We start from the raw sequence: 15,169 nt of genomic DNA on the forward strand, positions 1-15,169 counted from the left end.
AAAATATTATATTGTGCAACAAGTGGGGAAAGTCCAACTTTTCTCGCGAGTGTGGAAGTTTGTGGCACGAGCCTGAAAGGCGAGTTCCGCAAACAAACGAGCGAGAAAAGGACTTTCTCCACATGTTGCACACTATACTTTTCCTACAACTGCACAAATTTCAATCATTCAAGTATTGGATTTGATTCTAATCAAAATGGCCTTCGTTGACAGTATGTGCAAATTTATTGCGTTTCCATAGAAACGACTCAAAAGCCCCATTTCCCACAGTATGAGCAATACATAGTTTTGAAATTGAGTAAGCTGTGAAGAATACGCTACTTTCCATAGCCGTTGTAGGAAAAGAAAATTTGCAGCCGAATTTGGGGACGTATTAGCCATGACTGAGTCGAATATTCTAAAATTACAGGAATTGTGACGAAATGCTCGAAGAAATGATTCAGAAAACGTGCGCTGAAAAATGGGTCATAAGGTTATTCAAAGGGTCGTTCTATTATTCATAACCACAAAAAATGTATGAATGTCACACATAGTGTTTATTTCTTCGGTAACAATCATAATTTCCTATAAGTTTCGATGAGAAACGTCTTTTCAATAGCTATATGTGTAGATATGAATCTGGATTTTCTAGGTTAGACGGTGGTTTTTCTCCACTCGCTACAAAATATGTAATCGAGATCATTGTTTGTTATCCAAAAGGTCATTTCAAAATATACTAGCAATTTTGGAATCGTTACTGTACTTCTGACGGAAGTTATGATATTTTTGTTTACCTACGTCACTGGCGAAATGACTGCTGGCCCGAATGAAAGTGGCGCTAGCTCCACAACTGTTCTCAATGATTCTAATGAATAAAGAGATCTAGGTGCATATCAAACATATAATTGATAGCACTAACAATATAACTTTATGACTTCAAGGCATTTCCATCGAACTACTACTTCAACGAAATGAATATTACTCACCGTATTAATCTTCCGATCTACGTGAGAACATAATCCTAAAATGGGAAACACAGATCCGTAACACTTCTAAAGGTATAATTTCGACACAAATCCCCAAGATTTTATTCCAATAAGTGAACACGAGAAACACACTATGCACCACAAACACTTCCCGCGCTGAGATCAATTCAAAACAGAAATTCGAGAATCACTACAGAAATTCGATAATAATACATCCCATTCAGTCAATGACCTGGATATAGCCCCAGGAGGTCTATTTCGGTTTACTCAAGTTATTCACGAGAGAACTCCTCTAATAAATATGTCGTGGGATCCAAGTGATGATTATGCTAATGACAAGGAATATATACATTTTACCAATGTACAAAACTGAAACGCTCTTTGGAAGTTTTTCAATTACACCCGCAGTCGACATGACTTCCTATAAAATGCAGATGACGGTGTGAAAAATGTAATGAAAAAGCAGGCGAAATCACACTGATATGTGTCAGAGAGAGAGTGTATTTAATAAGCCGTTACTTTGTTGGAATCAACTGAAAACGCCCGCAGTTGATAAATGTGACCTTGGCAATGAGTTTAGTCACGATACTAGAAGAAATAATTTCAGAGAACCCTACATCAACACTGGATTTACTGGTTATTTTTAGTAACATGAATAGTTAATATTATCCATTTATGTTGTACTAGAAAAACAATATAGCACAAATTAGAGATTTAAAATAAACAGTTAAATATTTTTCTTCGAGTTATTCGAGTAGGTACTTATCTTTCATGAAATCTATTTTTTATAGACGAATAAAAAGGAAAAATTTGATTCCACCAATATTTCAAATGGAGTTTCAAAAATTAAGTTCAAAAAGTAAAATGATAATCAATTATTATATCATATCAATTTTCTGAATTGTTTATTGAATTCTTTTTCATTTGATTCATTCTAATCTTTCATTGTTCAAATTGAAAGCTGCAATAGCCCATTAATACACAAAGTCAGAATCTAATGATGATTTACCGAAAAATACAGATACACAAAATAGTCGAAACAATCTGTACATAGTGAACCCTCTATAGATTTGGAACAATGGTTAATTTTTCCGTGAATAATGAAACGAGTAAGGTAACCTTCCTCGTAGACAATAACGAATAAAGAATGAAAAAAATTGGAGTGAAGCATTGACTTATTTTACAAACAGTTTTTTAAATTCAAAATTCTATCTTGATCAGTTTTAACTCTTGAAATTATCGTAAGTAATTGCACAAGTTCATCAAAATTACCGATAATTTTGCATGACAGCGTGCTGTCATAAAAACTGCATGAGTTCATTTTCATTTTTGGAGAAAGAGTCCGACACCGAAGGTGGAGGGCTCTTTCTCCAAAACTGAAAATGACCGAATGCAGTTTATCCGGTCATTTTGATGCACGAATGTAATTCGGGGGAATATTTCCCGAATAAACTGTTACATCACTTGTCAAACTAATGTAGAATGGAATTGCCATAGATTCGAACTGTGTAAGATGCATAGAAACTATGCATCTATGAACAGAACAATTATCGCAGTGCAGTTTCGCTTCCTACAATGCAATTATCACTGTAATTTTCGATCATTGTTCTCCATATACATAGAATTTTTGACAGGAGGGAAATTCAGAAAAACAAAATTTAGAACGATCATATTCACAGGACCCCTAGTTAGATTTTGTCTATTTAACAAAGTGGTCATGGAATTCGAGATCTTAATCTAGATTTGCACAAGTTTAACTCGAATGTTTGAGTTTGACTTGCGTTTGACTTTAAATTAAGTCAATCTTTCTGACAAATCGTCATCATCAACATACAACCCTTTGCGTCTATTGTTGGACATAGGTCTCTCCTATCCTATTCTGACAAATGATTCAAGTCAAATCAAAATGGAAAATGGTTATAGGTTTGAAAAATCAAACTGTAGGTCAAACTAGTTCGAAAGAGTATAAAAAATAATTTATTCAGTAGATATACCTTGAATGGGTGAAATATTTAAGTTCTTACTTCAGTACTTCTTACAAATCAAGTGAATGCTGTGAACAAGAAATCTGGCCCTAGAGCTACCTGCTAATTAAAATTACAGATACAATAAAGCAAACCGCATAATCTCAACATCCAGAATGAAGGAGCTGACATCTGAAAGCTATTTTGACAATTTTGGATCCAACGTTTTATGTTGTTACTACCACAAATACTACTTGATACAAAAGGTGTTGCTTCCTGCGAAAATTCTACTTCATACATTTTTTTGTCGTTCTTCATCAAACGTCGTTAAAGTTCCACTATTTTATACCGTTGTTCTTTATTTTTACATAATTTGCAATTTTCATTGTTTTTGGAATAGCCTGCCTGAGCATAAAAAAAAATCTGTATATTTCTTTTTCTTGTTGATTAATTTTGCCCCGTCTAAAAATTTTTTTCTCATAGTTTTTGGAGGAGGGGTTTCAAAATCAGACTCAATGAGCTGCATGAGCTACATGGAAAAAGTTCAGGATCAGACATTTCGAGTTCAGACACAACGCACAACACACACTTGAAAAAAGCACGAAACAAAACAAGCGTATCCTTCTAAATATGAACTATAAATAATTTGCGGAGTAGCAAACATCGCTACCTAGCTTAATCCGTTCTATTTTGATAAATAAATTCATTGCCTCAATGTCCTTTCTCTAATTCTGTGGTTATTCCGTTCATTCTTCCACATCTTGTAGAACAAAATGTTGGCACTCCGAACTTTCCGCTACGGCTTTATCTGTCAATTCATCAAATTGCCTTAAAGAAATCAGTTCTGCCAACCAACATTTTTCAATGCAAAAATCACTAAAATATATTTATGGAAATATTTCATTAATTTCAATGAAAATGCAATGAATTAGAGAAAATAATGTATAATACTCGTACAGAAGGCTCATTCTACCACTCGTTCATTTCAAAACTCGCCATTTCGTGGCTCATTTTTGAATTTTGAACTCGTGGAAGAATATCAATGCCTTCTGCACTTGTATTATAAATAACTATTCTCATTGTAAAAAAATAAAATTTTATTATTTACGTACACTTTTTATTCAGTGTTCACAAGAACGTGAGGAGCACCCGTGAATGGTATTACGCAAATAATAACAAGTTTATAATAGAAGATGTTTAGCTTCATTAGAATGAAACATTTATTCAGGTCAGTGCCCAAATTTTAATTCATGCTTCAAAATAATGATACTAGACGAGCCGACAATGTGTGCACATTAATACATTTCATTAACGGGTTGACTCATTTGGGTACTCAATTATGTATCCTGAACAGAAAATACTTAAATATCTAGGTAACTTTTGGTTGCGCGGTTGTCAAGTGCAGGGCATTGTGGCTCCATTTCTTCACAAATTTGAATTTGAACATTTAAGTGTGCAGAAATTACAAATGTAACATTGATGAGATAAATGTAGTTCATCAGATAAAGGACCCCGCACGTTTAGTATGGGAAATGGCTTTCCGTGAATTTGGCTGAATTTTTGATTGGTTGTAGTTCATGATGAACTGATCAGAAAAGTCTCTAGCCACAAAGCTCAAAAATGGACAGTTTTCGAGATGTGGAGCTTTGAAAATGGATTTTTTTCAATTTTCGGGGTTTTTGCTCATCAATCGGGGAGCTCTCATTTCTGGTTTTGATGGAATTTGGATGTTCGGCGGCCAGAACCTGACTGAGAAATGATCTTCCTTGGTTATATTAGGCACCGCAAGCGATAATTTTTCATACACTGCTCCACATTGGCTATGAAATGAGATACAAAATCCAAGATCTTCCATACATCTTTTCATGCCACAAGATGACGCCAGAATAATTCACATGACCGAGAAACGACATATTGTGAGATTTTTTTAAGAGAGACCATAATAACTGAATCCTCATATATCTGATGTCCAATAATATCAAATATGTTAGCCGAAATGTTCATAACCAGGCATCGCGAGCTGTAATGGGGGAAAATGGGAAAATCATAATCAAATATCCTCAGAGATAACAATTTTGATCACTATTGATGTCATTTACATATGATATGTGATTTGTTTCTCACAAATCTCGATAATCTGACAATGGGGTGCCAAGACATTTTCCTCAGAATGTCTCGAAATTGATGATAGCATCTCACAGACAAACGAATCCGTGAAAATGTCTGCAGTTTTGATGCAATATAGTACTATACGGGTAGAATATAGAAGTCCAAGTGTTGGAAGCTAACTATGAATGGAACTTCCGATATTAACCCACGAATTCTTGAAAATAATTTTTTTTTTCTATGAACTTTTTGAACTTCACACATACGAAATTCCATCAAAACCAGAAATGAGAGCTCCCCGATTGATGAGCAAAAACCCCGAAAATTGCAAAAAATCCATTTTCAAAGCTCCATATCTCGAAAACTGTCCATTTTTGAGCTTTGTGGCTGAAGACTTTTCTGATCAGTTCATCAAGAACTACAACATATCAAAAATTCAGCCAAATTCACGGAAAGCCATTTCCCATACTAAACGTGCGGGGTCCTTTGAGGACGAAATTTGTGTTAAACTCCGCAAAGATAATTTTTATTTCACGAAATGAATAGCGGAATGAGCTATTTTAAGCTTAGTGAAATTTCATGGATAGGTATCAAGGAAAATTACATATAGGTACAGCGTGCCAAAAAAGTAACGTAAGTTGTCAATAATTCTTGTATGAAGAATTACTAAGGAAAATCCTCGCACTTGTCGATTTTTAATTTCAAAAGCAATTCATGTTATGCTTTTTTTTTCAATTTAATATTTCTTCAAAATGAGTCAAGCGTAATTTCATGATAAAAGATAAAAGGTTGGGATGATCGATGATATGTGACGTGTTATCTCGAGTATCAGAAACTACCGGAGGCGATATACATTTTCAAATTGAGATTTCCACTTATTCTAATAACTTCTGCTAGAGGAAAAATCTTCGACCATGTTGCATCCTAGTTGTCACCTGCGCCACCTTCGAAAGGGTTTTCATCGTGCCAACCTTACTTCAATAAAACATGTCGACCTCGTCGTAGTCATTACTACTTTTTTCTAGGCGTCGCATTTGCCGGAGTTGCACAACCTAAATTTCTGTAAAACTTTAATTAAGGGTACAAGGTTGTTTTATTGCACTTCCCTCATTTTCTAACGAGGATGAAGATCTTTCCAGTTCTTTGAAAGAGCCCGTCTCCTGCATTTCGTTTATCGCAAAGATTCTAGTTGGATGAAGAAGCCCTTCAATATAAATATGTCAGCTCATTTTGTAAACAAATACATAAACCAATCACAATACCTATACGGGGAGACAGAGTTTTTGCTGAAGGTTTTTATCTGTTCTTTTGTATCATACGTTGAAATATGATGCCCCGTTTACTTTTCCTCTCGCTTTTCCTCTGCTTATACTGAGATTCATCGACACATATGTTTCATTGTTTGAAATTAACAATTTGAATTGATCTTTCTCGAAAAAAATATATATCGGAAAAATCTTTCTCTAATTCTGTGGTTATTCCGTTCATTCTTCCACATCTTGTAGAACAAAATCGTGCGAGAATATATCAGAAACGCACAGTTTTCATGGTTATATTTTATTATTCTATGTTGGTACTCTGAACTTTCCGCCACGGCTTTATCTGTCAATTCATCAATTTGCCTTAAAGAAATCAGTTCTGCCAACCAACATTTTTCAATGCAAAAATCACTAAAATATATTTATGGAAATATTTCATTAATTTCAATGAAAATGCAATGAATTAGAGAAAATAATGTATAATACTCGTACAGAAGGCTCATTCTACCACTCGTTCATTCCAAAACTCGCCACTTCGTGGCTCGTTTTCGAATTTTGAACTCGTGGAAGAATATCAATGCCTTCTGCACTTGTATTATAAATAACTATTCTCTAATTCTGTGGTTATTCCGTTCATTCTTCCACATCTTGTAGAACAAAATCGTGCGAGAATATATCAGAAACGCACAGTTTTCATGGTTATATTTTATTATTCTATGTTGGTACTCCGAACTTTCCGCCACGGCTTTATCTGTCAATTCATCAATTTGCCTTAAAGAAATCAATTCTGCCAACCAACATTTCTCAATGCAAAAATCACTAAATTATATTTATGGAAATATTTCATTAATTTCAATGAAAATGCAATGAATTAGAGAAAATAATGTATAATACTCGTACAGAAGGCTCATTCTACCACTCGTTCATTCCATTGAATTTTGAACTCGTGGAAGAATATCAATGCCTTCTGCACTTGTATTATAAATAACTATTCTAATTTACTCAGTCCCCTTAGATTTCTCTATATTTGAATATAAAAAAAATGTCGACGAAAAAGCAAAATTTAGAGAAAAAAATGTCTCACACAATGAATCACCAAAATTTATTTCAGCTAATATGTGTTTATTTAGGAAAAATTTTCAGAGAAAATGTTGGAATGCAAGAAATTGCTTTTTCGGCTCCTGCGTCCTCATTATGAGTCCACATTGAGCACATGAAACACCACTCACCAGATCTATAATTCCCCCCTGTTCATAGGCGTACAAGGAGGGAGTTATTGGGGACATAACACCCCCATTGATTAGAAGAAATAAAAAACGAGTAACAATATTGAATAAATACCGAAATACTAGTATTCCATATTACTAGCGAGCAAACTTTTTTGACAGTGGAAATTTATAATGTTTACACTTAATTATGTATCATCTCGATGTAGGTACATGCATAAATAAATTATCATGTATTATTATTATTGATTACAAAGTTATTGCAGTTGGTTTCCATAAAAGAAAGAGAAATTCAAAAAAAAATGATCATTTCGATTAAATGAAAAGGGGAACAAAACTTTCATTTGTGTTGGTTGGGAATGAGCCTTCTTCTCTGGAACCTTACCCTTTACGTCCCTTGGAAATTTCTGTCAGATAAAATCGACAACTCAGATGGTGAGGTCGCCGGTACGTGAGGAGGCGCCTTAACGGTAACAATTATCAAAGTTGCTTTAATAACATCGCGCCTTCTTAATAAATTGGGATCGGAAGTTTATGCCTTGATACTTTGATGTTTACGAAATAAAAAAAAAAACGGTAACTTTGATTGGATAGGTTTCAACGCAGATGTGGAGTTTTTTCCAAAATATTCAACCTTATTAATACCTATTGTTACTTATTATTTATCGAGCCTATAGCTGAGAAATAATTATGCGAATAGTTGAATAAATTACAAAGGGGGCCAAAATCCTATGAAAACCAGTTATATCGACGGAATGAAGACCGTCTTCGCCCTTTCAGAGTTGGGAAGGAAAGAATGTCAATTATTAAACGTAATGGCTTAGCGCTTATTGAATTTTTGGAGACGATGTTGAATAATTGAAAGTTTAGAATTCCTTACGTTGTTGAGCATAAGACGATAAAAATTTGCCTTTGTCATGGAAATACCCAACTTAAGGACATGAAATGGTAAATGATTCCTTCCACATTTACAACTTCAGAGTGTTTTAGATATTGTGATATTAAAAGATAGTGTAACCCGAAGAGAAAATATGTTCATATTTGTCATATACACAATACTCCGTTTGAAAAAAAAGGTAATTGAAGGATTAGAATAATTTTGTACTCTCTCTTACTTTTTGATGGATATCACAGCTGTTATTTATAACTGGTTGCTTTCTGATATCTTATTACTTCGAGAAAAGAGACTCTCTAAGTCTCAAATAGTTCTCGAGATGCTTTCAGGGAGCATCGAATTTGGAACATTCTGTAACATTACCAAAAATTGAAAATTCTCTCTGTAACGTCATTCCCTTTATCGCTCTAAATTTTTCCATTACCTGAGTCTAGAATGATGAGCTACATTAATATTCTTCTTCGGTGAAAATGGTACTAACATATTTCTCTTCGAAACTTCCCGCTTCAAATCTTTCATATGCAATGTGCACTTTATTTCTGAAATATTCCTCAATATATCCTTTGGCAATCGTTGTGGATTTCCATCCCATTGCCTCTTTGAAGCATTATAATCTCCCTCAGCACTGATTAAATTTGTTGCAGATGATCGATGGAAACGATGCCATATGTGGTGATTTCAGCGATGTTTACAGCTTAGTACTGCAGAAATGATGAATTTTTGTGGTGAGGGGTTATCAATTCTATTTAATTTCTATTGATACATTCGCAATATTATGATTAGATAAATATTAATTATTTTACTTTCGAGTCGAGTCGGGTTGATACATTAAAGAATCCTTGATAATTTAAGATTTGGGTAACTATGAAGCTCTTAACAGATAATAGTGCTACAAAAGTAAAATGAGCTATTGTCGAGTGTTGGCTTCTGAGAATAGTGTCACAACAATTGATATAGTTTTTTGTACCTCCCAATTTGTTATAATTCTTTATATTCTCCAGAATATTTCGCGCCAATCTAGGATTAATTCGTTTGATAAAAATCCAATGCGAAAAATATTGATGTGTATACTTACGATTATATAAGGCGTCACTTGAAGACTTGCAGTAGACATCCTGCAAAAAATTGAGTTTCAATTGATATAAGATCCAGATTCTAAAATTTGAAATATAAGACATTCTATCCAATACTGTTATGAGAAGAAATCTTAACTTTTGTAAAGGGTTGAAATGATTTTCGGTAAAGTTCTAAACCGAAATATCAAAAATCAAATATTACTTGGATATCAACAATTATGCTGTACCGAGTTTTTCACCATAATTTGACCCCCCCTTTAACTTTGTTTTCTACAAAAGTATCACGAAATCGACTAGTATTTCTTAAAATGATTTCACAAAACGAAATATATACAGAGTGGGCAACATATTGATTGGAACACCCTGTATATTTTTCTATCTTTGATTATTTGATTTCCTCTGATTTCGAATATAAAGCATTTTTTTAGACTATCTCTCTTATTCTGAGTACCACAGAGTTTCAAATTTTAAGAACCACCTAGCAAGCTAAGTCATCAGTTTTCAAGTGGAAGGCTGTGATAATTCAAAATGCCCTTTTTTGAGTAATCTATATCTATATCTATATCTATATACCTATTAGATGTCTACGAATTGCTAAAATATGCTGCAATTTTCATATTAATGAAAATCACTCTGTAACACAAAAACTATAACATCAAGAAGAAATGTTCATATTATTTATTATATCATTGGTTCCATAAAAAAGGCAAGGTGTTACGGAAACCGCATTGCACTATCTCCCCGCAAAACCTCTGAATTCAGTACAATCTTTATGATGACCACAACTGACAGATCATTTTTGATCTGGAAGGAATTATTTGTTGATCGAACAAAAACTGAGGTGAAGATACGTTCAATGTTTTTTCACATCATTTGTCATTTCAAAAATAATAATTCAATCTACGATTTTAGGTTCTGAAAGTATATGCATGCATGTACTCGTTATTATCAAAACAAGATGAACCAAAAGGATATCTTGAATTAAATGTAACCAGTCAACGATTGACGAGATAGCACGCTCAAAAACCGAAAGGCTGAAAAAATATACTGGCGGCAATTGGTACAAAATTGGAGGTATATTTCGAAATTTGAAATACCTTGGTTAATTTCAATGAGAAGAAGGCCTATAAACTTAGGCTTTATTTTAGAAATTTAGATTGAAAATTTGTTTTATTTTAGAGATACAGGGTGTTTCTTTTAGTCATAATTTTTTGGAATAATTTTACGATTTTGTCGAATATTTATGAATAATTGCCATGTATCGGTAAAATTAGCACCAAAACTAATGATTAATTTATTCATCACAGCTTAATGATTAGAATTTTATGATAATTTGAATTATCCCTAGAGATTCCAGCGAATCATTTGGAATTTCTTTCTTGAAATCGGTAGCAGATACGACAAAACTACTAGACACCAAAAAAGTTAGCATTATATTTTACTCACGTCCATGTTTAAAATTGAGCAATTTATCATAAATCATTTCTGTCCAAATTCCTGTGATAAATTGCTCAATTAGATTTCTCTTTTTTTTAAACTACCAAAAAAAATTCTAGAGGAAAAAGCGGACACTGTTCCAAGAAATTCATTACTCTGTAGATAAGCACAATCGAAATTGGCATTTCACGTGCTTTTAACTCTAAATTGGAAGTTAAAGATTAAAGTTTAATACCCTGTATCTAGAAAAACAAACCGTTTGCGGGCCATGTTTATGGGACTCTTTTTTCTCAAAATCATCCAGGGAATGTATCATTTTCTTTTGTATCTCTAATTTAGGAACACCCTGTATTTGAGTGGTGGTGCTCTAAACACTTCGCTCTATTATTTCATAATGCTGATAGCGTCGTAAGAACCAAAGAAAAGCAAAAATAAATTAATAACAAAAGGAAATTAAATAATTAAAAACGATAAATAATTTTATTTGGCATTCAGTGTTACTGTAGAGAATTGAAAAAAGGATGAGGAGAACACTGACGTGAAGTCAGGAGTCTTTAAGCGCTCATTAAATCATGCGCCAATTGCGTATTTGGAGGCACAGAACAGCTCTGTTGAAAGACCGGTTATAATGTTCTTCAGTTTATAGTCAGTGTAATGGGCAGGCTCATCTCAATGCTGTATTGTATGAAAGCGATACCGAAAAAAAAAGTGTATAGACTCCATAACCCTTGATGATTTGGAAACGAACATCCTGTACGACGAAGATGATTATAATGCATTGGTAACTTTCGAGCGATCGGCGATAATGAAGGCCAATATTGAGACTCTTTTTCTTCTATATTCTTAATTTTTTGTACATCTCATTTATATTTCACCTGAGATCTTAGCTATGATTATTTCAAAACGCGGACATCGGAATGTCAAAATAAAGAATATACCCATGCTTCGTAATAATATGTATTATTATAATTATTAGATAAATTCTTGAATTTGATATATGCGAAATTGTACTAGAATTTTTCAACACATTCTTAATGTTTTTTGTTTGGACATTTTTGGTTTTGTTTGGTAGATTTTTGGGTAGTCCACTTTCTGTTGTGTACCATGATATGTAATGGTAAGTTGGTTTTTGTTGCTAGTATTGAAGTATGGAAAATTCTATAGGTTGGAAAGCTGTAAAAAATGTGTGTTATATATGTGGCGCATTCCAATACTATATTATAATCATGATTATATTTATAAAGTGGGGAAAAGCCCCAGTTTCGATTCGAAGTTCATTTTATAATATTCCATGGTTCACAGTATCGAAAGCCTTTGATAAATCATGCGAAATAATCTTCGTTTACCATTTTTTATCCAGAGCTTCTATTATTTCATTCATGGCCTGAAGTACCTTTGTTGTTGTTGATTTGAATTTCCTGAACACATGTTGTGGACATTATTCGTTGACGTTTGGAATATCCCACTTAATATTTATCATTGCTTATATTCTGTTATTTATTCGTTATATTGCGGAAGGAATTAGCAACATTGTCTCATATCAATTTGATAGGAATCCCGTTCAATAACAGGTTTAATGATTGACACCCAATCGTTATGATAGCCATTTTTTGGCAATAAATTGGGAACATAAGGATTATTTTTGAGGAACATATATTTTTCGAAATGCAAATTTTAATCAAACTGATATGGAGAGGACCTCTCTTAAGATTTTGTTGAGCTTTTTGAGCAAAGTAAATCAACACAAATAATATGACAGTTATTCTATTTTCACTTTTAATTATTTAATATAACAATAGTTTCGCTGCACAGTAGCTTCTTCAGATGTAACACCGAATCAATCATATACTACAAACGAAACAATTGTTATATTAACCAATTAAAAGTGGAAATAAATAGGTGTCATTTAATTTCTATCGAAATGATTTTTTATCAATTGAAGATCGAATCAATCCAATATTTGAAACGTAACCATTTTTATATTGAATAATTGAAAGTGGAAATAGAATAACTGTCATTTAATTTCCATTAAGATGGATTTCCATTCTGAGAAGACCGAATTAATCCAATATGTAAAACGAAACCATTGTTATATTAAATAATTAAGAGTGGAAATGGAATAACTCTCATTTAAATTCTATTGAATTGAATTTCCATCAAGTGAAGACCGAATCAATTCAATATTCAAATCAATAAAAATTGCATTAGTTTTTAAAAATGGCTAAAGAACATTAACAATTCAAGGGATAGGTAGAACAAAAGAAGAACCGATTAGTGAAAAACGTCACATCCAAATTCATTTCACTGTGAAAACACCTTCGATTCTTATTTCTACATTTGTTAGAATATGTAATAGATATTTGTATTTCAGACTAATACCTGAATTGAGTTGAAATGTTTCACTCAACCAATATAGAACTTGTGTCTTCACTACTACAAAAAAGATGTTAATTCATTAATGAATTATTGTTTTTTATTAAGATCCAATGAATCCATATATGACATTTCGCAACAGAAAGAAAAAGTGAAATTATTTTCTGAATAACATACCTATCCTTCATTGAAAAGATCTATATTCTATATTATACACTATACAATGCAAACTTAAAAAACACGAACTAAATGTTCTATCCAAAAACCACATAACAGATAACGTTTCAAAGAAACTATCACTATTGAGTAACAGTACTGAATGAAATGAGACAACAGTTGGATTGATTTAATTCCATTATCAGAATATTATGTCATCCATTGAATATTCATTCCACGTCCAGAAGATAAGATTATCGAATATTCGATTAGTTGTAGCATTGACATTCAAATGGTGTGAATACTCATTCGAAGAAATTATGAAATGAAATAAATTATCATGAGTGGAATGACTCCTGACTTCACGTCAGTGCTTTCTTTCAGGAAAAAATGGTCTTCTTGAATCTTCTATGGTTCTGACTTCGCAATTAACACGAATTTTTATACGAAGATTGAATTTCAACTCGGTCGGATATGTTATTTTTTTATATTCTGCCTAATTTTTTTATGATTCTGATTGAGCTTTTTCCACGCAATTTGACTCATCAACGAGTTGAACCTTGTCGTTTGCGACCACCCTCGGCTGAAATTTAAAAAAAAATATAGACATTGAGAAGAAATGAAAGAGCGAAATATTCGGTGACGAGCCTTCGAAATTTGGCCAATAAATTCTTAACGGAATCCACTTCTATAAAGTCCCAGAAAAATTTCAAAATTTTAGTCTCAATGCAATATTACGCTGTTTTTAACCATTAATTAACAAGAATTCATATGATTTGACTCTTTTTTCGCAAACACCATTTTTTTTCTTTTTTGATGCAGCTACAATTACTACGAACTGTTCTCATACATACAGGATAATTCAGAATTCAGTGTCAATATTTCAGTGGCGTATTTTTCAGGCCAATATAAGACTTTTTTCTATAAATATGTGTCCGCAAACGCTTCGTTACCGAATTGCAGAGCGTAAAAGTATCTAGTTTTTTTCAAAGCCCTTTCAGTTTTTGAGATATTATTATAACATGAAACAGAGTTAAACTCTAGGATATGTTAAAGATCAAATTTGAAATATAAGCTCATTAGGTTTCTTTTCCTGGTTGATATTCAAGGAAACTGGAAATTCATATCACAAACCAAAACTATAGTATTTTGTTTTCATAGTAATAATAGGTTCCTACCTTTAATTAAAAATTTTAATTACATAAATGTAGCGAATTACAAAAAATGATTTAAATTTCTTCTCGATAACGATCACAGATGCGTAACTAAAAGAGGCAAAAGAATGTACGAACAAAATATAGAATTCATGTTAGAATCCACCAGCGGCGTACAACAAAAAAGTTTGAGGGGGGAAAAATATCTCCAAGTAGCTTGTTACAATCACTCTATAAAGTGGATGATGTAAACTCTGAAACGTTAAATCTATAATCAAATTTGATCTTAATATTTTGTAAACTGAGCAATGAGGAAAAAACTTAAATTCTTGAAACTTAAACGCTCTGTAGTTCGGTAGAGAAGTGTTTGCGGACTCATGTTTATGGAAAAAAACTATTATTTTGACCTGAGAAATACTTTTCGGAAATATAAACAATTATTTCAAATTCGGAATACAATGTGAAATTTTCAATCTGAACAGTTTAAATGAGAAATGGTTGGTATAAATAAATAAAGCATTGAAGTGCTTCCAGAATCTTCTTTGTGGTCGCCAAATC

General features: G+C 32.7%; 1 protein-coding gene across 5 annotated transcripts in view; it reads right to left on the reverse strand.

Moving 5' to 3' along the window:
- LOC123680559 (protein-tyrosine sulfotransferase) overlaps positions 1–15,169 on the reverse strand; it is a 366,815-nt gene that overhangs the window by 145,957 nt on the left and 205,689 nt on the right. For 3 of the 5 annotated variants that reach the window (XM_045618514.1, XM_045618516.1, XM_045618517.1), the window contains one exon: positions 9,491–9,530. The gene's annotated coding sequence lies outside the window, so the exon portion shown is untranslated. Of the gene's footprint in view, positions 1–965; positions 1,372–9,490; positions 9,531–13,478; positions 13,585–15,169 lie in introns of those variants that run through there. The other 2 variants (XM_045618518.1, XM_045618515.1) reach the window with 2 other exon arrangements.

Source organism: Harmonia axyridis, chromosome 5, assembly GCF_914767665.1.
Source record: "Harmonia axyridis chromosome 5, icHarAxyr1.1, whole genome shotgun sequence".
Lineage (NCBI taxonomy): Eukaryota > Metazoa > Arthropoda > Insecta > Coleoptera > Coccinellidae > Harmonia > Harmonia axyridis.